Source organism: Mus musculus, chromosome 4 (genome assembly GCF_000001635.26).
Source record: "Mus musculus strain C57BL/6J chromosome 4, GRCm38.p6 C57BL/6J".
NCBI lineage: Eukaryota > Metazoa > Chordata > Mammalia > Rodentia > Muridae > Mus > Mus musculus.
In genome coordinates, this window is record NC_000070.6 from 102,321,898 (window position 1) to 102,349,270 (window position 27,373).

Below are 27,373 nucleotides of genomic sequence, written 5' to 3' on the forward strand. Positions count from 1 at the left end.
GAAAATATAATCATGATTTCTTATGTTAATAGCTAGTTCACTGTGAAAAGAATTTCAGATAAAAATATAGAACTTTTATTTAAATATAGTATATAATATAAAGTATACTCCCCATAAAACTATTTTAATCTATACTAAATGGAAGCATTGGATGTAAGGGGAGAAAGAAGATAAATCTATCATCATAGAGAATGAAGAGCCAGGTGAGATCAGGACACAGATATTCTCCACTGTTTTGGTTCATCTTCCTTTATCAGAAAAGTAGATAACTTCAGCTTTATAGTAGATATAAGAGTATATCCTGCGGTTTAGTTAGCTATAAGTAAATTCTGCTTCAAAGTGCAGCTAAATCTTTTGAATTAAAAATTGTGATGCTCTTGTAAGGTCCTAAATGAGGCTTTTTTTTTTTTCAAGTATATCAGAAATTCATACAATTTTGAATTCTACAGACAGGTGCCAGGAGTCTCAGAACCCTGCTGAGAAGCACAGGAAGAGTGCCTGCTGAGCCAGTGGTGTCCTATCTAGAACTAATTTCCAGGGACGGCGATTTCTATTTGATGATGCTCTATTCTTACTTGGTTTCTGCTGAATCATAAAGTTGTATCGGGAGTAAAGTTCTGGTGGCTAGTTTCGTCAACATCCTGCACAATTCCTATTGTTGTGTGTTTGGTGGCCAATTAAACGATAATTTTCTGTGGGCATCTTCCTGTTCACATGATACCATTCACAATGTTTCCTCTATTCTGAAGTCCCAGTTGGGACTTATTTCCATGTGATGAAATCCTAGTCAAACCTTAATGTACAACTCAATTGTCACCCTCTGATTCCATTATTTCTATTTAAAACTCTTTTTATTTAATTACAATATAATTATATCATCCCTCCTTCTACTTCCAACCTCTCCTTTGTCATCCCCTCCCCTTTAAATTCATGGTCTCTTATTTTACTTATTTATTTATTTTGTTACATATTCATTTGAATAAATACAAATGCTACCTGCTGAGTTCATTCAGTGTTTCTGTGCATTTTTTTTTTAAGGCACAGCACTTGGAATTAGATAACCATTTAGCAAGTATATCTCCAGGGTCAATAATTTTCTTGATTATTTAGTATTAATTCTTGGTACCATTTTGTCCTATTTTCTTTTGGTATTTGTTTAAGTTATTTTTGCATCATAATGATTCCTAAATGGTTCCAAGGCATTTATAATTCTGGTATTTTTTTTCAGTAGGATTCATACATTATACTTGAACATAAATGGTATAGAGATAAAATGGGCTTGTACTCTGTGCTCTCCAAAATCTCAAGTCTAGGCCGGATATGGTAGTTTATGTCTATAATCTCAGTATTTGGGATAGAATCCAGCCTAGGCTACACAGTAAGTTTCAGATTTCCAGGACATCCTGGGCTACTTAGTATGGCATGGTCTCTAAAGAAAACAAACAAAAACATAAAAAGAACAGAGTAGAAGTCTAGGGAGGAAACACTTCCTCCCTCTACACACACACACCCTCTGAAATTTGTATTCTTTTTTTTAATATTATTTTCAGTCTCTAGCTCCTTGCCCGTGATGCTGTGCTTGATGTAAAGCCAGCCTAGGGCCCACTTCTACATCTCCACACGAGCGTTTCCTGACTCTCATACCATAAATTGCCTGGCTGTTCTGGCCGGCAGCAGAGAGCAAATAAAGAACAATCGGTCTCCACAGTTTAGGCTAAAGCTATAACTAAATCCACTTTCTGTACTTCATGTCACTCTCTCAATGTGGGTAAGGCAGCTGGCTCCGGGCTCCGATGATCAAAGTACTATCTCGATACAAAGCGGAGTTTCGTGGAGTGTATGTAGCACGGCAACATTGAAGCTCATAACTGGAAAAAAAAAAAAAGTGGACCGGGAAAAACAAATTTAGGAGGAAATTAAATATAGTGTTTAATTTTCATTGTCAAGTTGACTAAATTTTGAGTTGAATCATGTAAGAGACTGATGAAGCCCACCTTGGCACCTTGGGGTGCATCTGTGAGGGAGTTCCCAGGGAAGACTAACTGGGGGTGGCAGGTGGAACCTTGAACATGGAGGCAGCTTCCCTGGGCTGGGACTGGAAGTTAAAAATGCAAGAAGGAAAGAATAATGCCACCCAAGCTCAGGGAAATGACATTTCTGTGCTCGTTGGTTTGACCTGATGTACCCTCTGCTGTCAAGAGGGACTGAACCCTGAGAAACCATGAGCCCAAAATAACCAAATTGTTTGGGGGCGGGGTGTGGCCATGGTAATGAGAAAAGCAGCAGGTGCATTTAACCTTACAACTCTTTCTTTGTTCTCTCAGCTAAACCCTTTGAGTGAGCATTTTCCTCCCTTGGGATATTATTTCCTAGATGTGTGATTATTAAGAACCAAACTTAAATGGCCAACACAAAACATACTCAATGGTATTTTTGGGAGGGTTTTGCTTTTTTGTAACATAGTGCTTTGTCTAGGCATTGTTTTTTTAATCTTATATAGGTCTTTTGCTTATAATATCATAGTTTTTGATTTTGTGTTTTTATGGGATTTCTCTGTGTGTGTCTCTGCAACCGTACGTGTTTCTTATGTGTTTTTTCTTTCACCTTCTTCTGTTTTTGTTTGTTTTATCTTATTCTAGTTTTATTTTATTTAGACAAATAAAATGAATTTTTATTTAGATAAAATAATTTAAAAATAGTCTGTTTTCTAATGCGAGAGAGAAAGAAAGGGTGTGGATTTGGGTGATTGGCGGGGTGCAGAGGAGCTGGGAAGAACTGGAGGAGGGGAAGATCTGACCAGAATACATTGTATGAAAAAAACCTGTTTCAAAGAGAAGAGGAAGAATCACACTTAGGGGCTTGAGAGATTGCTCAGAGCTTAGGCTCATATGTTTCTTTTCCAGAGGAGCCAAGTTTGTTCCCTAACATCTATCTAGGGCAGGTTCCAGCCACCTGGAACTGGAACTTCTGGCTCCAGAAGATCCCACATCTTCTAACCTCATCTGGCAACAGTGCTTTTGTATACATACACATAATTAAAAATAAAATACTTAAAAAAACAGATTTGCTCCCCTTATACCCTAAAACTCTCCGATCCTTATTCTCTGCCATCTAACCTTTACCTGTGTGTATGTGTGTGTGTGTGTGTGTGTGTGTGTGTGTGTGTGTGTATGGGTGTTCTTGTGTGTACTGTGTGCTTTTATGTTGGCTTACACAGTGAAATTGAAATCTACATACTTCACACCTATATTGTCCTTAGTCCCTTTTCAGGTTTCTATACAGGTTTGACTGACAAAACAACCAGAGAAAATGCTAAACCTACACATGGAGACACAGAGCGTCTATATACTCACTCCTTTAAATGATCTGTCTCATGTGTGTACAACAGAACGAGATTGCCAATCCCTTTGGAGTCAGACACCTCCACCTACTCTTAATCAAGTCCAGGGGTGTCACCTGAGTGCTGGGAAATGTGGAGTGGGGTTCAGCCTGTGAGGATTTTCAGTTGGGACAGATGGGTGTGCTCTTGCCGTTGTTGTTAAAGTCAAACTAGACAGAGAAAACACTCTGAGAGTGGAGGTGACAGATCTCCATTGCTGGAGAGGGCAAAATGGCTTTATCAGTGTTCAAAAGAATGTCAGAGAATCAGTAGAGAGAGTGAGAATCTGAGGGTGGTCGGAAGATATAATGCAAAATCTTCCAGTAAATCATTTGAAAATAGTCTCCATAGTGCTGGCTACTCTAAGTTCATATTGGCCAAGAGAATGTCAAATTTTTTCCTACCTGTGGAGATGGTGGATATTTAGGCTAGGGAAAAGGTAAACAGATTCACATTTCCATAGAAACAATTTTCGCAAAGTATTGATCAGCAAATGAATTAGGAGATGAGAAAGAAAAAGACCGTTGTCACGGTAACAAGGACATTCAGAGCCATGCATCTAAAGAGATGCCTTCTTAGAATAAAGAATTCAGAGTTGCTGCAACTTGATGCACAATAGTTTTTAATATTCTTAAAGAGTTAATAAAATTTTTCTGACAAGAGTAAGCTGTATTCATAAAGTTAGGGGACTTTTTGCTTTATGATTCCATAAATATGTCTTTTTCTAATTATAAAATTCATTTTTAAAATCTATGATACAGTGTGAAAGATCATGATGAAGCCATTTTGTATATTTCATGTATGCTATACTTCTTTTTCAAAAGTAGAATTGGAATATAAGAACCCAAAATCCTGTCACTTATTCAAAGATATTTGCCAAGTCTGTGGCTGTGTTGCTTAGGAGATGGCAATGGAAGCCAGGCTGTGAGCCAGCAGGCCCAAGGTTACATCGTTGAAGTCACCAAAAGGCACATGGAATCTCAGCTCCATCCTGGAAGCCCTGGAACTTCTATGTCAGGTGTGAAAGAATGGACATAAAGCCATCTCACCGAGGAAGAAGAGTATAAATGGTGTTGCTTAAAAGTTTGGAAACTAGGGGCGAACAGATATCCTATTCCTTGGACAGGGTTGGTCCTTGCAAAATTGGCACTTTGTGGGAATGGAAGGGTGACAGGTGTACATTTGGAGCAGTCTGGCTGGGATCAGAGGTCAGGCATGGAATTTCAGGACTGTCAGTGCATGATGAGGTAAAACAGTCTGGGTAATGGGGAATGATGGATATCAACACCTGCCAATTTGGCCTTGGGGCTGGTGATGCTTTCTAGCTCCACTGTCCCTTGGGAGACAGAGGAAGAAGAATCAAGTAGCCATTGTCACCAGAGGCAAGGGGTAGTCTCAAGGAGGCCTTTATGGAGGGTTGCTTGAGTGTGGGATTGAGGTCAACCTGGACAACAATGGATGAGCCCTAGGTAAAACCAAAAGAAAGCAAAACAACAACAGAAAAAAAAATGAAAGAAAAAAGTAAAAGATAGAAGAAAAAACACAGACCAGTCAAGTGGCACCCTCGAAAAATTTCAGACTATAGCAGGAAGATCACAATTTGAGGTGAAAAATTGTAACACTATTATCTATCTAAAAGTAACTTGATTGAATTTTCAAGGTTTTGTAAATAAGTAATTTTAATTTAAAGGTGTCAGTGAGATGGAATATGCATATTTCAGAAGGTGGTTAGACTTAAATTCATGTCTTGACTCTTTACGAACAGACTCAGCTTTCGAGAGTAAGAGTTTTGGGTTCACATCTAGATCTGTAGCTAACTTCTTGGGCAAAAATGTTCAGTTTCTACAACCTCAACTCAGTCCTCCAGGGTAAGACTTAGCAGCTAGTACTTAGGTAGGGAAGAAATGGTTCAATGTACAGTTTATCCTCACTTTGGGATTTTAGTCAATGACATCAGGCTCCATTGCAAGTCATTCAATCACCCTCTGCATTCCAAAATCATAGATGTAGGAGCATAAAAGGTATATTAGATGTTGGGTTCCACCCCTCCAAGGCCTAGCAAACCAAAGGATGCCACCAGTGACCATCAAGTTCTTAAGGGAGCTCAGATGAGAGATCCCATTGGTGATTTGTCCTGCTATGGAGATCATAAGACAGTCAAAAGTGCTCACAATCTCTCTGAGAGTCAGGTAGCAACCTCAGTTGGTGATGAAACCCTCTATGTTGGAGTCAGACAACAACATCCATTTTTGAACATCCACTTTATGGGAGGAAGATGCACCACCCAATTGCAGAAAAAAAAAAAACTGTTTAGTGTGGTCAAATGACAAACTCTGGAGGCAGGATATCTATAGAGGTCAGAGGACAGCACCCAGTATTGAAGAAAGTCTCAATGTTTTAATGATTTCCTTTAGTAACTGGACCCAATAGGGGAGTGGAATCCTTTATTCTTCAAGTTCTTTTTTGGCCCCAGGACAAACTCCAGAAAGCTTTTTAGCTTTCTTTTTACTCTAGAGACAGCTTCTCATGACCCAGGGTCTTGTGTTCCTGAAGAAAACTCCAAGTTTGAAGCTTTACTTCTCAATATACCAGGATTGTGAGAAATCTTACACAGTCTCATTACCTCAGAGCCCATGTGAGGAAGCACACTGAAAAAAACTCCTCTAAGTGCAACAGAGCTGCGTGTATGTGTAAGTTCTTCCAATCAGGTGAGCTCACCAGGCACAGGAAGAAGAGCAACCTGGATGGCTCTTCCTGAATGCAAGTGAAAGAAACCCTTTGCAAGATCTCATGTAAGAACAAGTGTGAGCCAGCGCTGGAACCTGACTGTCCACAAGGAATATCTGCCCCACTAAACTTATTTCTGTTACACCATGTCTGTTGTATGTCACGAGGAAGGAGAAAGGAAACACCAGTGGGCTTTGTGAAACAACAGAATCTTTCATTATTCCCACCACATAAGCAGAAGCACTGATTGACTGAGGCCACCATGCAAGGACGCAGGAACTTTGTTTCTTCTGACAGCATCGAGTGTGGCCTGAAGCAGGGTTCATAGCCATAAACCCCACAAGCCTCTGAGTCAAGTTACAGTTTAATTTGTGCCAATCAGAATGCAGGGATTAGGACTTTCCCAAGTGTTCTATCAGTGTCAGTCGACATTCAGTTAAGTGATTTGCCCAACTAATCAAAGTTGTTTGTTCTTTCTGTTGTTAGGAATAGGCATTAATTATGCTTTGGGTAACTATTTTTGCTTAGAGAGGGATTGGTAACAGGTAGGTTTTGGGGAAATTATTGTTGCTTGGAGAGGGAGTTAGTCAGCTTAGGTAAAATGGAGTCTAAAGTCAAAATGGCAGTACTTAAGACAAGTTCCTTTAATCTGTCCTCAACAATTTCATTCTACCAAGGACATTGTCAACACATTGTAAATGCTTAAAGCTATTTGTGAATATTAAAAGCTAGAATAGATAAATATGCAACATCTACCATATAAAATGGATTATTTGGTATTTTGCAAAAGTGAATTAATTTTTTGCCCAAGGATCTTCTAAGAACTCACAGATATCCTCCTGTCTCTGACTCCTGAGTGCTAAGATTAAAAGGTGTGTTCCATAACAGTAAGGCGAGTCCTTTAATCTTCCTTTTCTTTAAGATGGCTAGTGTAATGATGTTTACATTAATTAAACTTCCATATTGGTTTTTAATTGTACTGAATAACTGCAACAATAGAAATACTAAGAAATAGTGAAAGAATAGCAATGGAATAATGTAGGCCCAATTTATCTTCCCTCTTTTGGACTTGAATAGTGTTATCCATTTTAGGTTTTTGGTAATATATGGCTGCTCTGGAAGTCACCTCCTATAATCCAAAGATGCAGTTCTATTTAGTGCAATATGCTCATAGCTGAGAAAAAGCAGAAATAACTCTGCTTCCCATAAGTTGTATCTGGTGATTTATGGTCACATGACCAGCAAAGGAAAAGTGCAACTGAGTCCATCAACAGCTTTTTTCTCCACATTCTCTCATGAAGACAGTTGTAAGGTCACTTTGTTCCTTAGTGGCTTATTTTCCCCATTAGTAAATATTAAAAGCCACATTTTCATTTTTCTCCTCAAATCCTCAACTATGATATTTTTTCATGTCTTCTTATTTGTGTGTGTGTATGTGTGTGCGCTTAGGTGCTCTGTATGCTTTTGTACATTTTGTTCTATGAAATCTACATGTTTCTCAGCTACACTTATTGATATATGAAAGAAGGGGGGGGCAGTCCCTGTGTGAACCAGCTCAGTTAGTGTGTCTACAGACATTTCTCTTTCCCTTTGGGAGGAGAGTTTATTTTAGATTTTCAGCTGGCATGTGTGAGTGTTCTTGGTACTGTGTATAGCTGGAAACTACCCAGAGGGAAGGATTTGATGGTGGAAGAGACAAATTTGTAAGCTGGAAGGGAAATAGAGTTGTTGGTGTCCAAGGGAATGGAGAAGAAGGGGTAGAGAGAATAGGGACCTCGGGGTGGTTGGAAGGTGAGAAGAGAGGCAAAAGGTGCCAATAAAGCCTGTGAAATATCCCCAGAGGGCTGACTACTCTGAGATCAGCTTGGATGAGGAAGTCTAAACTCGGCTTCAACGGTGGCTAAAGTGGATGAGGAGCTTATGGGAAAGGTGATCAGATTCTCCTTTACATAGAAAAACTTACATCAAATATTGATTAGGAAGTTAGCAAACAGGAAGGAACCAAAGATGGTTGCCATGGAAACAGACAAACAAAGCCCTGCATCTGAGAGACTCCTTCACAGAAGTGAAGGATAAAAAGTGATAATCCTGCTTAGAAGGGGGAACAAAATACCTATGGAAGGAGTTACAGAGACAAAGTTCAGAGTAGAGACTGAAGGAACGACTATCCATACAGAGACTGCCCCACTTGGGGATCCATCCCATAAACAACCACCAAACCCAGACACTATGGCAGATGCCAACAAGAGCTTGCTGACAGGAACCTGATATAGCTGTCTCCTGAGAGGCTCTGCCAGGGCCTGGCAAATACAGAAGTGGATGATCACAGTCATCCATTGGACAGAGCACAGGGTCCCCAATGAAGGAGCTAGAGAAAGTACCTAAGGAGCTAAAGGGGTTTGCAGCCCCATAGGAAGAACATCAATATGAACTAACCAGTACCTCCAGAGCTTCTTGGGACTAAACCACCAATCAAAGAAAACACATGGTAGGACTTGTGGCTCTAGCTGCATATGTAGCAGAGGATGTCCTAGACTGTCATCAATGGGAGGAGAGGCCCTAGGTCCTGTGAAGGTTCTATGCCCCAGTATAGGGGAATGCCAGGGCCAGGAATGGGAGTGGGTGGGTTGGAGAGCAGGGGGAGGGGGGAGGGGTTAGGAGATTTTCAGAGGGGAAACTAGGAAAGGGGATAACATTTTAAATGTAAATATAGAAAATATCTAATTAAAAAAAGTAAAAAAACAAAAAAAAACAAAAAACAGACAACCAAACAAACAAAAAACCACAGTGCTACACCATGCCATACTAATTTTTACTGTTCCTAAGATTTTTTTTTAAAAAGCAGGGTAAGTTGTATTTAGAGAAATTCAAGGGTTATTCTTGCTCTTCACTCTACTAATATATTTAATGACCAAAAATTCAATGTAAAATATGGTATAGGTGTGAAAAGTACAAGATGAAGTAATTTTGCTGAAATCATATATGCAATTTTTTTCCAAAAGAAAGTAGAATACAGGAAGCCAAAGCCTGTAAATTTCTCATAATCATACTTTGCCTCTGTGTGACTGGACAGCTTAAAGGATAAGCTATGGAGTGTGCCTGCACATCTCAGGCACTTAGCTTAACAGCCTGCTTCTGAGAACCTCTGAACTCCCATGGAGGAAAAAGGCTGCATGATATCGGGTCACCAAAGAGCTAGGACAGGGTCAGTTCACCAGAGGAAAGAGGGAGAGTGGTGTTGGAGAGAGCATTTAAGGAGCCGTGGACAAATGTGTCACTGGACAGATATTTTATAAGAATGGGCTCTGTGGTGATGAGGAGCAGAGACTGTGCACACCTGGCCTAATTTGGAATTGGCTGATATCACACCTGTGATTCCAAGAGAGTCAGTCCTTGGTGAGGTCAGCAGTCTTGGAGGATGGAGAGGATGACATCAAAAACTGCCATTATGGGATAGTTGTTAATGGCTGTAATACTGTAGCCAATAAAGGGGCAAAGACAGAACTGGAAGTTAGTTTGGGTTAAAAAAAAAAAAAAGAAAGAAAGACACCAGCCTTCTTACCTCTAGTGATAGCAATTCTAAGGGCAAAGAAGGCTGAAGAACAAGGCTTGGCTTGAGCTGAGGTATTGTGGCCAAACCTTAAACTCAATGAGATTCCGTGTTTAAAGGAACATTTAAAACCCAAAATACAAAACAAACAAGAATAAATGAAAAAAAACAAACAAACAAAAAACCCACCAGGCTCAAAAAGGCTCACCTATCATCTAGGTTAAGTCAAGAGGTGCCAGAATGTGAGTTGAGTCTGACCTGAAGAGAGAGACCATGTATCAAAAAACCAGATCAACCAACAAGAAACAACTCTATTTTCATTGCTAAAGTGACCGTTTGAATCTTCAGTTTTTCCAACTACAAGTAATTTGGTGAAACTTAAAGATGTCAAGGACATGGTATCTGCATATCTCAATTGTTCAGTAGAACTAGAGACTCAGGTGCTCTGTGTTAACATCAGTCCTCAGCTAGAGAGCAAAGCCCCAAGGAATAACATCTGCATCTATAACTAACTCTGCAGGGGCTGCTGTCTTCAGTGTCTCCATCCTCAACTCTCACATGCAGGTCAAGCACTAGGACTGTGGTAGGGATCACAAGCCCAATATAGAGTTTCCCCTCAGAGTAGCACATCAGGAAACAACAACATGCAAGTCCTGTAGCCTTGGCTAGGGGACTCAAACTCCCTTTGTTCTCCAAGTGTCTGTTGGGAGAGCTAAAGTCAATAATGTAGGTGCTAGGCTCTGCCCTAAAGGCTGATTGAATAAAAGTTGTCAAGGAGGTGGAATCTCCATGGTCCAGCAGCTGATTAGACAAAAAAAAATTCACATCCTGAGTCTTTACACACAGACTCAGCTCCAGAGAGGAAAAAAAAAATCTGCCTGGATCTGTAGCTAATTCTCTTGGCCAGCTGTGATCTGTGTCTGTACCTTCAACTCTCTCAAGGAAGACCAAAGGAAAACTGGCGACTTACTCCAGTGATACGGATGGCAAGATCCAAAGTTCAGCTTCCTCCTGTTGGACTTCATGACTTCAAGGAATTCCTGGCTCCTTTGCTGAATTATTCAATCACCTTCTGTATTCTGAGCTCATGAGAGTAAGAGCTCAAGCAAGTGTTCTGGATTTGAACTCCAAGGCAAAGGGCATGGCCCTGCCCACTTCCTACTGAGGTTTCTAAAAGCAGACTCCAGACACCAGAGCTGAGTTGAGTGCCTTTCTCCCAGCCCACTTTCATTATAGTTCCTGAAGGTCTGAAGCCCTGGCCTGCAGCTCACATGCTGGATCTGCTTGGGTCTACCACTAACCTCTGTCTCTCTCTACATTTGACCGACTTTAAAGACTTAAATTCTCAGAGCTGAGAATGTAGTTCAGCAACATGATCTCCAATCCCTGAACAGTAGAAGAAACTGAGGAGCCTCTCCCGGTCTTCTCTGAACTGCTTAAGGAGCAGGTAGAAAGCCGACATGAATTTCAGTCAGAGTCCTGCTATCCACACACTGCCCCTGTGGAAACCAGCTGGCTTGTGACAGCTGAGTCATGTGATACCTACGAGGACTCAACCAATGATGTCATCTGGCTATTGTAGCATGCCTGGGACAGCCTTCACCTAGAACTCAACTGCATACCCTGGAGAAGACATCAATTTTCAACTTGGAAAACCAAATGAGAATTTAGCCATGTACCAGCAAGCCATGTCTGCTGACCAGATGAAATTCCCAGCAGGCTCTCGGCTGCAGGAGCTCAACCTCCAGGAGATTTCCCTCACTGATTTCCAGAAGAGAGCAGTCCCTGACAGACAGTCTACAATGAAGTCATCCAGGTGACCTCCTTGAGCAGTAGTGAATGTGTTGGGCTCCACAGTACAGCCGTATGTGGTAGTCAGAGGATCAGCTCTGGTGATAATCAAGATCTTCTCCCTGGAGGGGAGGAGACTCTTGAAGGGAGCCCTATAATGTTCTCCAGTGGTTACCAGACTCCAGATGAATACCATCTAGTTACTTCTGTGTTTGACCAGACTATCCAGGAGGAGGATCAAAAGATGCCTGCCACTGGGAACCAGATGTCTGACTGCAGTCAGATGGCAACCAGAATGGATGAGCTTTTTCTCTACAGGGGTCATATGACAGATTCCATTTATAGCCAGGCTCTCCCTCCCAGTCAGGTGATGATTTCTGTTTCTGACAACAGTTATTGTGGCTGTAGGAGGAAGATTCCAATTCAATGACCTTCTATGGGGATCACATGATAGTGTGTGTGTGCATGTGTGCATGTATTAGTTTTTTCAGTGAATCTACATATTTCCCAGCTCTTAGGACCCTTTTACTTTTCTATAGTATGTTGACTGCCAAAACTGCCAGTTAAAATGATAAACTTCAAAGCTGAGACACTTGGCCCCTTTTGCCTCATAACTTTCAATGGCTTGCTTCTTGTGTGTACAGCTGCTAGCATTTGACATCTCTGTCCACTCCTAATCCAGTCCAATTCAGTTCCCTTCAGGTTCGGGGTGTGTGTGTGTTAATTACTGAATCAGACTGGTTCTCTGTTTCTCTCTTTGAAGGAAACAACTGTTGGGGGAGGGTGTCAGTGGGCGCACTTGAATGTCCTGTTACTATATAAAGTTAGAAACAGTATATAGTTCTGTGGGTACTGGATATAGGTCTGAAAACTACAGGTAAAGCAACTGCATTCTTGATTATGGAAGTGGTGGAGGGAGAAGTAGGGACAGCCTATGGGAACGTAGCCCCGGTGACTGGCTATTCTAAGGCCATCCTGAGCAGAAAAGTTCACAGTTTTGTCTCACCTGTGCTCAACATGCATCTGTAGGGTAGGAAAAAGGATGGATACAGATGAGAAGGGTCAACCATAGTGATAAAAAATGGGACAAGGTTTGTAAGTCTATAGTCTGCAGCATGTTTACTTTTCATGCAAAATCAGGAACAAGATGTATGTTCTTAGGTCCCCTCTCATTTTCTTGAGATTTTTGTCTCCTTGTCTCTGCATCTTTGGTTTTTCCCTTGATCTTATCCCAACCTATTAAAGATTTTCTTCCAACTGCAGAGTATAGATAGGTAATACAACTATTTCTGATTAAATCTGCCATGAATATGCTCAGGAATCAGTAGACACTAGTCTCTAGTGTTCTCCACGGTGACAAAACGAAGTCTCATTGGACCCCAGAGAAAACAATGAAATCTCTATCTTTCCTAGGTTGGATGTTGGAAAATAACAAAACAAAACAAAACGAAAGACAAAAAGACAAAACAAAGCAAAACAATCCAAAAAAACAAAACAAAACAAAACAAAACAAAACAAAAACCCACCTAGCACACACGCTGGGTGGAAGGGCAGGCGTATGTGCTTGCTTAGGGAAAAGAAAGCGCGTTGCCAACGCTTAACCACCTGAGAGTGTAACTTGCATGAGGCTGTAGATTCTGAGCAGGCGTCTCAGGAGATACCATGAATCTAAGATTGACCAGCAGGTACAGGTAACAGAGCTGGAACCTCTGAGACAGTCAAGAGAACAAACAAACAAACAAACAAACAAACAAAACCAAGAGGGTTCTCATGAAACACATCCATAATCTAGCTCCTGGCTGACTAGGTTGAGGCTTACAAGTTTTAAGACCAAGAAATCACACTGCAAACACCTGGAGGACCTCCTCCTGGCCAAGAAGTAGGAGTACATCCGGACTGCCAAAGGAAGAAGAGACCAAGAGATAAAGTCCATCTTGTGTGTGCACATAATGGCCACCGTGTGGCTTTGCATGTATCAGTGATTTAAGTAAAAGAAGCCTTAAAACAAAACAAAAACAAAACAAAAACCCCAACTGCTTGCTAATTGACTCATGGTTTATAGCTTCCCTTGGTGACTTTTGAACATCCAGGGATCTTGACTCCTCATCTGTCGTTGATTCCCTGCAAAGGCTACATGGGAAATGTGTGGATTTACTTGCTGGTGTCCTAAATGGCTCCACAGATACTCTGCAGAGCCCTTAATCAAATGCATTGTGCACAGTTTTGTAGTATGCCCATAAAGCCACACGGAATACAGCTTAACAATCGCTAGCAATGAAAGAAACTTCGGAAAATATGCCACAAACTGATTAAGGAAATGGAGAGAGTAATTCAGAGAAAAGATTAAAGGAGTTAATTATGCACAGCTTGACTGAGCAGAAACTAAAAGGAGAGTTAATGGGCTCTTTGATATTATTTGAAGATACTAAATGTCAAGGAGAAAAAAATGTTTTGTATGATACAGTGAAGTGCTATTAGAGGGATGAGACTGAATTGAGAATGGGAATATTTAAATGAAGTATTAGGGATGCTTTTGAAATGAAATTGTGTAGTAGTCTTTCCAATATGAAATATGATCTCTTCTTCACAGGGGAAAAAAAAGCAAAGAAAAAATATCAAATTTTGGTTGTACTACTTGTTGGACATTGTAAATGATGCATTTCTTTAGTGTTTCTGAACTTCCGATATGAACTGCCTTCAATTTCAGCAAGAGCCCACTCTGTTCCCAAATGTTTCTGAAATCCATGTCCTGAGAAATCCTGTTATCTTGTGCAATGTAGGCTGGAGCATGACTTGTTTGCTTGCTTTTTGAGACAGGATTTCTCTGGATATCCCTGGCTGTCCAGGAACACCCTCTGTAGATGAGACTGGTCTTGAGCCCAGAGATCCACCTGCCCCTGCCTCCTGAGTACTGGGACTAAAGGTGTGTGCTACCACTGCCCACCTTTTCCTTTTAAACTCATTTTCTTATACATTATATTTTGAGCACAGTTTTCCCTCTCTCATTTCCTCCCAGATATTCTCTATGCTTCTACCCATTCAATTCTATGCCCTCTTTATCTCTCTCTTTAGGAAATAACAGGGTAGTTTTAAAAACAGAACAAAACAAAAAAACAAACAAAATAGGAAAAAAAAAAACAAAGCAAAAACACAAGAAACACGCATACAAAGACAAAACCCATAAAAAAACACAAGATTGGGATCCATAATATACAAACAAAGATCAGTAAGATAAAAAAGTCCAAACAAAACAAAATGAGTCAAAAAAAAAGTCTTCAAAAAACCACTGAGTTTATTTTGTATTGGCCACCCACTGCTGGGTATGGGGCCTGCCATTGCATGTAGTTTGTGCACTCAGAGAGAAAATGGATTTTTCCCTTGCAAACAGCTGTCAATAAGAGAGAGAGAGAGCTTCTTGATTAGGGATGGGAGCTCCTGTCCATTCTCAACTCTGCTGCCCCTTCTAGCTTGAACCTGTATAGTCCCTATTCATGCTGCTATAATATCTGTGACTTCATATGTGCATCAGTCCTGCTGTGGGGAAGACACCGTTTCCTTGGTGTTGTCCATTCCCTGTGGCTCTAACAATCTTTCTAAGTCCTCGTCTGCATATTTCTTTGAGTCCTGAAGGATGGAGTTTGATAAAGACATCCCACTTAGAACTGAGTGTTCCAAAGTCTCTCACTCCCCTTCCATCGTCATGTGTGGGTCTCCGTATTAGTGAGAAAGATTTATGATGCTGGATGAGTTAAACACTGGTCTATGAGTATAGCACAAAGTTGTTAGGAGTCATTTTATTGCTATATTTGCTTAGCAGAACAGTTGTATTGGTTTTACCCAGACCCACAGTCTATCTAGTCTCAGGTTCTTGGCCACCAAAGCAGTGTCAGGCATTTGTTCCATCTGATGCAGTGGGCCTTAAATACAGATAGCATTTGGTTACTCCTACAACTTTTATGTCACTATTGCTCCAGTGTTTCAGGCATGCAAGTTACTGCTGTAGATCACAGGGTATGTAGCTGGTTGGTGGTTACCTTACTCCTCTGGTAACATGCAGAGTAACTGGTAGTACCATGAACACTAGCCAATAGGGGTGGATACTCTAGTTAGGCACCAGCTAGATTTTTCTGTATTCAATGAGGTATTTAAGTATTGTCTTCATCCATAGGGTATTACCATCAGTTTGTGGAGAGCAACCAATCTATGGGGTCCGTTTGGCCAACAACTCAATTAGATATAACCAATTTCTAGAGCTGGAGGTTACATTTGGTGGCAAGTGATGTTTTATTTGGGAACTATATCCCTTGTTATTTGGTGATTCTACACACACACACACACATACACGGCTTGTATTAGGTGTCCCTTACCATATTTCAACTCTACTGCCTCTTCCCTCAATTCATTCTTTTAATCCTATCATTCCATTCTTTCCCCTGTCTCTCTATAACTATATATTCTATTTCCCCTTCCTTTGGGGATCCCCCCCTATTCACTTGTCCCTTATTCTATACCTAAAGTCTGTTGTTATAAAGATTGTAGCATGCTTACTAAAAGCTTAAAAGATATACAGCATAGTTATCTTCTGGGGTCTGTGTTACCTCACTCAAGATTTTTTTCTAACTCCATCAATTTTACCCGTGAATCTCACAATTTATTTTTTTTTATAGCTGAATAATATTTCATTGTGTCAATGCACCACATTTTTATTATCCATCTGTTGATGGACATCTAGGCTGTTTCCAATTTCTAGTTATCATGAATTGAATATCAATGAATATGAGCAAGTGTCTCTGTAGTAGGATGTAGAGTACTTTGGGTATATGCTCAAGAACGATATAGCTTGATCTTGAGGTGGATCTATTTTCAGCTTCCTGGGGAATTGGCATACTGATTTCCACAGTGGCTGATGATTTTCACTCTAACTAGCAATGGATGCTGATTCTCTCCACACAACATCCTCACCGCTCTGAGCTGCCATTTGTTTTATTTCTTTTGGTCATCCAGACTGGTGTTAGATGATATATATCAAAGTTGTTTGGATTGCATGTCCCTGATGACTAAGGGCACTGAGTATTTCTCTCATTGTCTCTCATCCATTTGTGCTTTATCTTTTGAGAAATCTGCTTAGTTCTGTTCCCCATTCTTAATTGGTTTATTTGTTTCTTAATGTTAATTGTTTTCAGTTCTTTAAATATTGTAGGTATTGACGCTCTACTGGAAATAAAATGGGTAAAAATCTTCTCCCCTTTTGTAGCCTGCTTCTTCATCAGAATGATCAGAATGATGGTGTCCTTTGTCATACAGAAGCTTTTCAGTTTCATGGGGTCCCATTTATTAATTGTTGTTCTTGGTGCCTGGGCTGTTGGTGTCCCATTTAGAAAGTCTTTTCCTGTGACAATAAGTCCACAACTATTTTTCACTCTCTCCTCTATCAGATTCAGTACATCTGGTTTTATGTTGAAGTCTTTAATCCATTTAAAGTTGAAGTTTGTGCAGAGTGACAAGTGTGGATCTATTTGCACTCGTCTCCATTCAGACATCCAATTTAGCTGTCACCATTTGAAGAAGATGCTGATTTTTTTTCCCAGCATGTATTTCTAACTTCTTTGTAAATAACTAAGTGTCCAGTTGTGTGTGAACTTATGCATGGGTCTTGAATTTGATTCCTTTGATCAATGTGTCTTTTTATATTCCGATGTTGTTTTTATTACGATCACTCTGAAGTACAACTTAAAATTGGAGTGAGTGATACTTCCGATAGGTGTTTTGTTATTCTTGGAGAATGGCAAGAATGTTTCATTGGTGCAGTTCTGAGAGTAACAGAAACTGTTTGAAGCTGTTTGATGCATGTGTGTTCTTAAATAAGATGAGACATTCACTGACAAGTTATAAATGATTGCAGAGAAAGTCAGTATATAATAATAAAATCCGTATCTCAGTGGTACATTGGCTATCATATACATATGTATAGCTCTCAATTTGATCCTTTGCATCATAAATATCTCTATTTCCATTATGTACACATACACAAATTAGCACGAAAACATAATTATAAGTCCATATGCACCAGAATATCAGAATTCCCAAATACATAATGCAATTACTAATGCATTGATTGAAGGAGAGACAGACTATGATACTATAATAGAAAGGAACCTAACTTAATGCCCATGTTCAACAGTGGAAAGATGATCTAGACAGAAAATCAACAAAAACACATTGAATTTGAAATGTCCTTTAGACTAAATGGGTCTAACAGGCATATTGTTCACCAATAACAGCCTAACGGGCAGTCTTCTTAACTGCACAGGAAACATTCTCCAAGATAGAGTCTGTGTTAGGTCAAAAATACATACTAGAAAATTTAGGAGGCTCGAAGTCATATTGACACAATGCCATAAAATAGTAGACATTTTTAGAAGACAATAGTAGGAGAAATTTAAAATAATTTATCAGACCACGTCTGAAGAGAAGAGAGGAGGCATACACATACAAACTTATACATACACAAACAAACATACACATACAAACATACACACACACGTACACCTGCATACACATAGTTCTGTGTTTCTACCTAGCCACCAAGGTGTCAGAATGCCACTCAGAGAGGTGAATGCAGGGACACTAGTCTACATTCCATTCTTCCTGTTGGGATGCCTGGCTCATGTGACACCAACATGTCACTCAAGGAAGACGAAACTCTGGACTCTATGCTGCATGGCCAGTTGTCATGGTCCTCTTAGTGAAGTGTGGTCGCATGCTCCAGGACAAGAATCTGGTTGAGAACAGATTCAAACGTGCTATTCTGAGAATTGCTGGGGTTCCTGAATCTGCTTGATTTTAGCAGTTTTCTGTCTAGTGACACAGTTCCACTTGCCCCACAACTCCTTTTTCCTTTTATAAAGGGGAGATGTTATTTGAGTAACTGTCTCCTATATTGTTTGTAGTTAAAAATGTGGGTGGGGTGGATATAAGCATTAAAAGAAAGTACAACATAAGCCAGAGGGATAGTGAGGGGTGGGAGTGGGGAAGACAAGGGATTATTGAACTAACTCAGTTACTCAGTAGATAGATGTTGAGAGTTTGTACAGAGTTTTCTGAGGGTTTTAACATTGGTCTTAAACTACTTTTTTTGGTTTTTCAAGGCAGGGTTTCTCTCTGTAGCCCTGGCTGTCCTGGAACTCACTTTGTAGACCAGGCTGGCCTCGAACTCAGAAATCCGCCTGCCTCTACCTCCCAAGTGCTGGGATTAAAGGCATGCACCACCACGCCCGGCTTCTTAAACAACTTTTGATTTATCTACATAGGCATAATATTTCCTTACTACTATGTAAGTTTCCCCAAGCGTAGTAGCCATTGGGCTCTGGCAAGAGAGTTCATCTGTTGCTGGAAGGACCCATCTTATCTGCCGTTTTCAGCATCTGCTTGTCTGGAGAGTGTCTATTCAATCGATGTGTCTGGAGAAAGGAAGCTTCATGGCCCCAGCCAGGTCCAAGGAGATGGCAGACCAGTCTCTCCCTCTGGCCTGCAGTGGTAACATTACTCTGATACCAACATAGACATCCAGGCCAATCAAGCTACACAGTGAGACTCCCCTGCCCACTCCCACTATACATACTTATAGATACACTTACACATGTAGTGGTGTGTGAGAATAAACAAAATGCCACTCAAAAATCAATAAATAAGGAATAAAAATATCTTGTAATAAGATAGAAACATAACATACAAGAATTTATACACACTGTAAAATCAGTCCTAAGAGGAAAATTTATAATTAAAAAAATGCAGATTTCTATAAAATTTAAAACATTAGCAATATACTTCAAAGAACTTAGGAAAAAACAAAGCAAGTTTAAAATCAATAGAAGGAAAAGACAGAGAAAGACTGGAGCAGAAACAATTGTGACAAAATCAGAAGATTCGGTAATACTAAGCTCTTTTAATAAATGATAAAGTTGATTAATGACAATAGAGAAACACCTCTGCACATAAAGGAGGCAAGAAAGTTGAAGAAAAGGCATCCTGACTGACACGGCTCCAATTCACAGGCTCCTGTGGAACGCTCGCTCACCAGCAAACGGGCTAGCCAGACAAAATGGAAAAACTCAAACACACAAGGCGCCAACACTAAATCATGAGGAAATGTAAAATCGGAGCGGATTCATAACAAAGAAAGAGACTAAGTCAGTAATACAAATCCTTGCCTCTAAGAAAAGCGTGGAGCTGCCCAGCTTTACTGCTGAACTTGGCTAAGTATTTAGGAAAGAGCTACGCAAATTCTTCTGAACGCTTCTAAATTCAGTGACTCTGAGGCTAGCATCACTCTGATAACAAAGACACACAAAAGCAGTATAAGAAAAAAAAAGATGGACAAATTGTTTTGAAGAATATAGATTCAAAAATCTACAACAAAATACCAGCAGACTGCATCCACAAACATTTAAAGAGTTATTCCTCATGTCAAGTTACATATTCTAGGGCTGTAAAGATGGCTCAACACATGTGAATCAGTAAATGTGACTCTTGACTCTAGCTGCATATGTATCAAAAGATGGCCTAGTCGGCCATCACTGGAAAGAGAGACCCATTAGACACTCAAACTGTATATGCCCCAGTACAGGGGGACGCCAGAGCCAAAAAAATGGGAAAGGGTGGGTAGGGAAGTGGGGGGGAGGGTATGGGGGACTTTTGGGATAGCATTGGAAATGTAATTGAGGAAAATACATAATAAAAAATATTAAAAAAAAAAGAAGGTTAGCCAAGTGACAGATGGGAATATAGGTGACAGTTCTCCAATATTGTTAGTGAAATCCTATTTGTATATATTTACATATGTAGTACCAGATATAGTCTTTAAAATGTAGAAAACATTTTATGAATGAAAAAATTTGACATGTCAGCATGGTTGCTCTGAAATTTTTAACATTATTAGAGACACTGGCTGTTCCTTAAATTGATAGTAGATAAATCACAAATAGGTGAGATACAAACAATACATGGATATATCTTTAAAATATTACTGCAGGTTTATATTTAAATGTATCATTTGTATATTAAAATACTTTTTCTTTAAAAAAAAAAGCTAGAGATTAAGGAAGTCATGTTCCCACGTCAGTAGATGCATAAACAAACATTTGTCAGAATACGACCTTTGTTTCAGGATCAAGTCCTGCACAGACTAAGTGCAGCAGGATTTACTTCAATACAAAGAAGTGTTCTCATGACAACTGCCTAGGTGACATCTGAGGCAAAATCTGATATCTTTTTCTATGATTAAAGATAAGACGAAGATGCCCATGCTCCTCGTTTCCTTTCAGCACAGCCCTGGAAGTGCAAGCCCGAGAAGGCAAGAGAGAAAATCAGAAGGCAGCCAACAAAAATAGTTCAACTGTCTGTATTTGTAGGTGACATGATTGTTTACACACAGTTAACTCTAAGGTGCCACCAAGATCTTGTAAAACCAATAAATCCAGTAAGCTTCAGGATACTCCATTAACATTCATAAACACACCCCCCCTCTCCAAAGCATTCCTGTTTTAAAAAGCCACAGCAATACTCAAGTAAATTACCTATATACTGAAAACTAGACACGTGTGAAAGAAAATCTGAACAAAGGGAATTGGGCTCATGGTCAGTGATTGAGAAGAATAAATGTTAAAATGTCCGTGCCACAGCACCAGGGGAGCTACAAAGTTAGTACAGTGTGTATCAACATGCTAATGCCACGTTCTCACAGAAATGAAGAAGTCTTTAGTGTCATGCAGAAACACAAGCGATCTTGAATCAATGAAAGAGCCACGAGCAAAAGAATGGATCAGAAGGCACCATGCTCCTTTATAACAAAATATATGCGGCCAGTGCAAAGGTATAGAACCCAGAAATAAACCCACCTATTTACAGCCAGCTGGTATTTCCTGGCAAGTGTGCTAAGAACACACACATGATAAGGACAGTATAATCTGGTTTTGTAGTATTGCCTAGAAAACTGGAAGGCCACAAGTGGATGAGTGGAGTAAGGCCTTCATCTTGCACTGTATACAAAACTCAACCCAAAGCATACTGTAGGTTTCTATATAAGAATGAGAACTGTGGGCTGGAGAGATGGCTTTATGCTCTTTATTTTACATATCCTTTCCTCTACTCAACTATTGTAAGCCTGACAGAAGGATGAGTTTAATACCCAAGTCAGTGCCTACCTGCGCAACTCACATGGTGGTTTAATGTTTGTGGGGTGCAATGTGGGTGTAAATTAAGTGGTTTCCACTCTTTCTTTTGTTTGATAGGACTCATACCAATGAAGCACCTGCCCACACCAGCCCTATATTCAGAATGTAGTTCTGAATTCTGCATTTGTCATTTTCTGGTGAATTGACCTTTGAAGGACTACAGGAAACTTGCTATACCTGTTTTATGAGATTAACGTGAAAGATGATCTATTGCACAAAGTTAGGGTTGGAGTAAATAATTCATGAGCAGTGCCTTAACCATCTTCAATCAACAGGACTGTTATTTTTAACACTCAATATTATATTGAAAAGATATTTTGTATCCTTTCAATGTTTTTTTTCTATGAACAAAATTACTTGAAATACTATGCTAGACACTGGTGAATAAGAGACTCACTGTCTCTCTATGCAGCTCAGAATCTATTAAGTGATAAAGAAAGGGCTGTTATTGATTAGTTACTATGATTACATTTGACTTTTGACTCATTTGTCCCCATGTACAGCAGTCACAAGTTCCTCCCTAAGAACACCGTGACTACCTTTAAAGTATTTCAGGGTCTCTGCATGGCAAATCTTCTGCCACATCCTTCATCCGGCTTTAGTCACTTTGTACCTACGAAACACACAGCTTTCTAGTCCGTGCCTGTGGTATTTTCTCCTTTGCTCTCTTCCTGCACGGCCACATTAATCTTCTTTAAACACTGCTTTCATCTTGTCACTGCCCTGTTCAGGAACTCTAAATAGCTCCTGCAATCCTCCTCTGTCAAGTCCAAAGTCATCTGCTAACTTACAAGACTACCCACCATTTGTCCCCAGCTTCCGGAGCCTTCTGCAATTCCAGCAGCTGAGTGTGTAAGAAAGAGCGAGGCATCACACTAATATTTCGTATAACTAATCTTGATTAGGTCAAGGCTCTTCTTAGAAATATCCCCATTTACAAATGAGAAGGGAGATTGTGACTGGTTACAGACTCATACATCTAAACTCTACTTCCAGTTCCTTTTCGACGAGCTTTCAGCCTGTGCTAGCTGTGGAGTCATTTGATCTCCAGTGTCTTCCTCAGTCTATCCAAGTTGGCATTTTGACTCTCCCCACAATCCCAATCTTCAAGTCCTACCTTGTGGAACTAGCACTTCTGTCTTTGCTGATTTCCTTTACCTTTGAGCTGACTTGTCAGTCACCAATACTACCCTCACATTTGAATTACATGCTGTGCATGCCAGTCTTTTCGCAGTCACTTCCTAGGTCCCTCATAATATTACTTCATATTTCCTCAGATGAATTTCATCATTTACTGAGCACTAGGTGATCCTGTAGTCAATACTTGTTGATAGGATAAATTGCCATCCTTAGCATTTGAGTTATTGATGAACATATCCAGGAAGGAGTCAAGAAGCCTTAACTACAAGATAATTGCTTACAAGAGATTTAGGAATAAGGCAATATATATAGTCGTGAAGGAAGGAAAATAATAGTGGGCATATAGTTTCCTGGAATGTGACATACGAGCCATAGTGTAATCCTGGGTAAGCTTTGTTTCCGAATAGAGGTAGAAATGGAAGCCTTTTGTCATAAAATTTAGTGTGTGAGATTAAAGAGAAAAAGAATCAATTGCTCATGAACAGTAAATTAAATTTTAGTCTTAAGTCCAGACAGAAACTTTGGTAGATTCTCATTAAGGGGACATCAGCTAAAAGAGTGAGCACTATATTTATCAGTGTCATTACAGAGGTTACTTTGAAGAGTTTCGGAAGGATCCTCCCTAAAATGATGTGCAGTCTAGCCAGTGACATCATTGCAACAAAGTAAAATCCAGAAAGAGCAATTCTTCACGTGGGGAGCAGGGCCAGCATGATGAATTTGACCCTAGGAAACTTAGTCGAAGGGTTGGGGGACTAGCACTTAGAAAAGGTTCTGTTCCGAATCACTCATGCAGGATCTTGGAACAGATGCTGAAGTGTGGAGCTACCCTAAAGCCAGGGGGCCAGAAGTGGGAGGTCTTAAAAGTTTTATAGTCTTTTTTTTTAGGTATGTGGTAGTCTATTCTATTCAACAGTCTGGAATTTAGAAGTTTGTAGTATGTCTAGGCTACAATGAAAATGTTTTTGTTGTTGTTGTTGTTGTTGTTGTTGTTTTTTATTTTTTTTGTTTTTGTTTTTGTTTTTGTTTTTGTGATAGGAGCTAGAGAAGGTTCCAGGGAATCCAGCTGGAATCGTATGCCCAGTTTCTGTTTTGGCTGGGAACAGGACTAGTCATGAAACAGAAGCAATGAGGAGGCCATTTGCATAAGGTTAGAGGAGGGTAGTGCAGATGTGGACCACCTTGGTGGAGTTAGAAGTGTCCTGGAATACACCTAATCTCAGGGTGAGTGGGGAGAGGATGGGAATATATTTGCATTGAGCTTTATTCTCACCAGCATAGCAATTGTCCTCTGTATGTGCAACAGTCTCCTGAGAGTACCTGTTAAGTGTATAGTTCTAGTCTATTCCACAACTTACTGAACAGGTACCTGCTCTAAGGGATCCTGGGCAGGCGCATGCTTAATAAATTCCAAGGGTCATTTTTTTCTGTAGACTAAAATTTATAAACATCAGAATCATGGCTAAGTGGGTCCAACTATACATTTCAGATTGAAGTATCTACTCTTAGATTGACCTGGAGCTGGCATTACACCCAGAGCAACTTTAGTGAGTCTTAGAGGATTAGACACCATTAAATTTTTTATGAAATGGGATGATGAAGTGTCTTGGAACAAGTCATTGAATTTTAAAACAGGATTTTTATGAGAGAACACAGACAGGGAAATTTAGAAGTCCTCTTAATAATGGAAGCAGGTACAAATTTAATGAAGGGGGTGAATTTTAATCTGAGTGAGCTGCACATCCTGCCTTTTACACTCCTGTGGAGGGCGTCTGGGAAGTTTTATTTTAGGAGAATGGAAATCTAATGTCGCCGCATGTGGCTAGGGAAATAATACCTTGGCAGGGGAGGAAGACAGACGGATTAGGTTGCCATAATAAGAAAAGTGGCTGGATACTTAGACTCTAGAATGTTCTGCTGATTCCGGACACAATTTACCAGCATCAGCGTAGATAGGCAGTGCACATTTTCCTTGGGCACGATGGTACCAAGGCAAACTTTGTTTGCTTAGAGTGCAAAACAGGTATTTTGGCTGCAACTTTGTGCAGCCGCCTCTGTAACGGGGAGGAGTTCAGCCCATGGTGCTGTTTGTTGTGTGATTGCTTCATTTGTTTATTGTGATTTTAAATAGATGGAGGAAAGAATTGAAGATAAGGCTTGAACCAAAGCAATCAGGCAACCTCAATAATGAAATGCTACCCAGGCTTTTGCATTAGGAAATCTATGCAATCCTGCTGCTAATGCTCTTCTAGCTATAGGGATTCATCCAGCCTATTTTATCAGCTCAGTGGGGTTTAATGCCTCTCTACTCTGAAGGGTAAAAAGTGGAATTATCGCCAAGGTAATGAACACCACCCCTCCCATGCATTGTGTGGTATTTTATTAAAAGCATGTTGCTTTGGTCTTCTATACCAGTTGCAGTGTGTGAATATAAAATGCCAGAATAGCTCTCAAGGGAAACATTTTCTTGTGTGCTAATTTAAAATTCCTCAAACAGCACGCAGTCAGGTGTGATGTTAATATTTTGCATCTTTGCTACGTGAGCATTTGAGGCAGGCGCTGGTTGGCTGGTTGGTGCAGTAAAGGATCTAACAGAACTGTGGTTCAGGGAGGGGCTGTCAGCCTAAGTGTGGGAGTTTGTTCTGGTTTCTTTCTAATCCTGCCCCCCCCCCTTTACCTTCCTGCTATTTCACACTTTCAGTATTTTCTTGTGCCTTTAGGCCATAGAGAATTCCAATTAGTGTGTCTACTGTGAAAGGGTAAGCAGTCTCTTTCCTGTTAATAATCTCTCTGCTTTTTTTTTTTTAAATAAATTAACTAGTTGCTTGTAGTGCTCTCACATTGATTCTATTCTCTGAAAACTTTAACCTACTTTTGTTTCTGGTGAACTCTGCCATCAGTTCCATCTCATTAGCATCTTAGACTCCAGCTCATCTCCATCCTAATTCTCCCCAAACTTTGAGACTTATGTTGAGCTTTAGGGCAGTTAATTCTACCCCAGCATGTTGGCTGGTGGAAAAGATAGACTTGTAAAAATTAAGTAAGTAACCATTGCATACACTAGCAAGAATTTATCGAAAGGACCCAGATGTAGCTGTCTCTTGTGAGACTATGCCGGGGCCTAGCAAACACAGAAGTGGATGCTCACAGTCAGCTATTGGATGGATCACAGGGCTCCCAATGGAGGAGCTAGAGAAAGTACCCAAGGAGCTAAAGGGATCTGCAACCCTATAGGTGGAACAACATTATGAACTAACCAGTACCCCGGAGCTCTTGACTCTAGCTGCATATGTATCAAAAGATGGCCTAGTCGGCCATCACTGGAAAGAGAGGCCCATTGGACTTGCAAACTTTATATGCCCCAGTACAGGGGAACACCAGGGCCAAAAAAATGGGAATGAGTGGGTAGGGAAGTGGGGGGGGAGGGTATGGGGGACTTTTGAGATAGCATTGGAAATGTAATTGAGGAAAATATGTAATAAAAATATTAATTTAAAAAAAAGAAAAAATATCCATCTCTGGATCTAGAAAAAAAATTAAGTAAGTAAGTGAATAAATAAATAAATAAATAAATAAATAAATAAATAAATAAATAAATAAAACAAGGCTGATGTCAGGTGATAAGGCCAATGACAGACATGGTTAAAAAGACATGTAACTGGGGAGTATAATATTTGATTTGGGTTCATCAGATCACCAAGGAAGAGAGCCATAAGCACAAGATTATGAAGTCTGGGAAGAGTAGAGCTGTCAGTGATATTTTGGAGACAGCCTGGTAGTTCAGTGACCACAAAGTAGGTTGAGGGTCAGAAGATGCAGCCAAAAGTGTGGTGCTTCTATTTTAAAAGCCCTCCGTGTACACTGGTGGGCTTGGGTCTGGCCTACTGACGTTGGTTGGCAGGGATGAAGCATTTACAAGGCCTCTTAGAAAGATTGTTCTATTTCTCATTGGTGGCCAGGAGATCAGTTAAGAGTTTGCCTTAGGAGTCTCCAGCTTGCCTGAGAGGAACTATTGGCTTGAATAGGTACTGCTATGATAATTGGACAGTTGAGGCAGAAGGGCAGGGAAGGATGCAATGAATCTGAGGTTTCTAACTTAGGGGTCAGCTGGCACATGTCAATGCTGATAAAGTATATGGAGGATAAGGTCATATTTTAAGGACAAGGAGTGAGTTATGGAATGGTTCATACCTCTGGATGTCTAAAGTATATCCCTTTAGATATTACTATTTAGTTAGTAAGAAAGCCTTTCTCTTAGGAGGAAGGTTTAGACAGGAGATAGGGATTTGAAAGTATTGGGGCTTAATATTGGCTAGTCTGTATCATGACATACGATGCTATTAATATCCACTGCACATGGTACATCAACACAGAGGTGGCTTATTTAGAGTGTTCTCTAAAAGTCCTTAGGTGTTTCTCCATCTGCTGCATGTGTGGCAGACCTACTCTGTAGTATATTTGCATTGCTGTACTTTTTCAGCCTAAATGAAACAGAAGCCCACTGCTTCATCTTTGCTCAGCATCATCACATGGAGCATTCAATGGGAAGAGGTG

The 27,373-nt window shown here is 40.1% G+C and overlaps 1 protein-coding gene, 1 long non-coding RNA gene and 2 pseudogenes across 4 annotated transcripts in view; 3 read left to right on the top strand and 1 right to left on the bottom strand.

Moving 5' to 3' along the window:
• The window catches only part of Pde4b (phosphodiesterase 4B, cAMP specific), a 519,944-nt gene that overhangs the window by 234,566 nt on the left and 258,005 nt on the right, over positions 1-27,373 (top strand). The window lies entirely within an intron of this gene.
• On the bottom strand, positions 1,843-25,861 carry Gm52669. Its single transcript, XR_003955084.1, has 2 exons — positions 10,627-25,861; positions 1,843-9,914 (listed from the first exon to the last, which is right to left on the bottom strand). It is a non-coding gene; the product is annotated as a predicted gene, 52669 (long non-coding RNA).
• Positions 5,458-6,119, top strand: Gm18219 (predicted gene, 18219; annotated as a pseudogene).
• Positions 11,149-11,820, top strand: Gm18220 (predicted gene, 18220; annotated as a pseudogene).